Raw genomic sequence first — 2,500 nt, 5'->3', positions numbered from 1 at the left:
TCTTTATCCTTTACCCTAAGTGCTTCAAGCTACACTATTCCATAAAAGAATTGTTTTATGTTCTCTTACAAGCTTATAAATTCTTATGATGTCAGCAACTTACAAAATAGTGTTTAAAATACCTATTACACACACACAAAAAAACCTTTCATAGCAAATCTCTCTGTATGTAAAGCTGAAGTTGTCTGTGTATGGCAGGTTTGGTAGCCTTCAACTAACACTCTCTCCTCTGAGACCCTGTGGTGCAAGTTGACCAAAATTGCTTGAAGAAGGCTTGCTCTTCATTCCGTAGAAGATAAAATTCAAATTGGACCATGTTAACACCAAAAATTATTTACATCAAAAAGGTGCTTATTTTCTATGAAAATCCCTATTTTTTACGATTATTTTTCTGCTGTGTCGCCATTTTTTGGTGTATTTCAACCAGAAAAATGTTCACTTAAAGAGAATAACAAACTACATAATGCAAAATTTTCTACTTTTCAAAAATTCCATTTCTAAAGGATCGAAACAACCCAAGCAACGCCAGGTGATACTGCTAGTAGAAGTTAAAGTGAGGCGTTGGTTAGGGAGCTTGCTTCTTAGCTACATGGTTTCGGGTTCAGTCCCACTGCGTGGCACTTTGGGTAGGTGTCTTCTGCTATAGCCCCGAGCCAACCGAAGCTTTGTGATTGAATTCGGCAGGCGGAAGTTACTGCCGTGCGTGTAGGTGCTTGTGCCTCTCCGAAAGAGAGAGGGGGTAGGAGCTTGTAGCTGAGCACAATCAGAAGAACTCTGTAAATTTAAGAAGTTAAAAGACAGAGTAATAAAGTGAAGATGAGCTGAAAATCTGATTCTATTCTAGGATCAGATCAGCATGTTCTATTCATTTACAGTTTATGAAAGAAATACAACTAATTCAGTAGAAACTGTAGGTTGTGTGACTCATGTAAAATTTTCCTTAATTCCCTGTTTATGAAATAGATCTTACAAACCAACTATGTTACCATCAAGGAAATGATTCAAGTGAAAAATTAGACAGAAAAATTAGTACATCTTTTGTATTGTATGTATATGGCTCAAATCATGACCAAAATTTTCCAGTTTAATTTTTAGAAGCTGGAACGTGGATACATTTGAATTTTTCGATATATTTATGAGAATTTTGTTGAGAAAAATTTTAACTAGATTCATTGTTTTTAGGCGAATTTCCCATGTGACTTTCCTTTTACTTTAAATACATTTAAAAAGCACATGCTTATGTATACTTTAACCTGTAGTATTTAAACCAGCCACATCCAGCCCAAATATTGTATCTGTTTTATAGTGAAACTAGCCACATCCAGTTTCTCACCTATTCTACAATATCATTCTGAAAATAAACAATCACATCATTGAACTCTCAAAGCTATGAGATAATGCATGATTAATTCAAAACAATGTGAATAAATAAGCATTGCATTTGATTAAGTAATATCTGAATGCCAAAGGGTTAAAGAATAAAGGATACTTAAAAGATACTTAGAGTAAGGCTATAGTTTTTCAGTGCTTTAAAAGTGATGGGTACTAAACAGTTGAACTGCATATATATTCTTTTCTACTCTAGGCACAAAGCCCAGAATTTTGGGGCTGGGTCCAGTCGATTAGATCGATCCCAGTATGCAACTGGTACTTAATTTATCGACCCCCAAAAGGATGAAAGGCAAAGTCGAACTTGGCAGAGTTGAACTCATAATGTAAAGAAAGACAAAATACCGCTAAGTATTTTGCTTGGCATGCTAACATTTCTTATTTCTTTATTGCCCACAAGGGGCTAAACATAGAGGGGACAAACAAGGACAGACAAAGGGATTAAGTCAATTACATTGACCCCAGTGCATAATTGGTACTTAATTTATCAACCCCGAAAGGATGAAAGGCAAAGTCATCCTCGGCAGAATTTGAACTCAGAACGTAAGGACAGACGAAATGCCGCTAAGCATTTTGCCTGGTGTGCTAATGTTTCTGCCAGCTCACCGCCTTAAACTACACATATATTGAACCTTAAATGGCAAGAAATGCTTGCACGAATATGTGTGCAAAATAAGCAAAAAACAAAAAAAAAATCTCTTTTTCTGAAGGGTTATTTTTATATTTTTATACTTGTTTTTAGTTTATTTCTTTAGCATTCAGATTACTCTGCCAAATGTAATGCTTATTAATTCACGTTGTTTTGAATTAATCATGTTTATTTTCAGAATGCCTGCAGCAATTATTTTTTTAAGGTGGCGAGCTGGCAGACTCATTAGCACTCTGGACAAAATGCTTAGTGGCATTTTGTCTGTCTTTACATTCTGAGTTCAAATTCTCCCATGGTTGACCTTGCCTTTCATTCTTTCAGGATCGATTAGATAAGTACCAGTGGAGCACTGGGTTGATGTAATTGATTAGCCCCCTCCACCAAAACTTCAGGCCTTGTGCCTATAGTAGAAAGGACTTTTAGAATAACATTGCAGGGTAAGCCTGAAAGGCCAAATCTGGC

General features: G+C 35.9%; 1 protein-coding gene across 6 annotated transcripts in view; it reads left to right on the top strand.

Moving 5' to 3' along the window:
- Positions 1-2,500, top strand: part of LOC115232355 (tubulin polyglutamylase ttll6-like) — a 497,092-nt gene that overhangs the window by 429,767 nt on the left and 64,825 nt on the right. The window lies entirely within an intron of this gene.

This window comes from Octopus sinensis, linkage group LG2, assembly GCF_006345805.1.
Source record: "Octopus sinensis linkage group LG2, ASM634580v1, whole genome shotgun sequence".
Lineage (NCBI taxonomy): Eukaryota > Metazoa > Mollusca > Cephalopoda > Octopoda > Octopodidae > Octopus > Octopus sinensis.
This window is presented reverse-complemented; position numbering and strand designations above follow the sequence as displayed.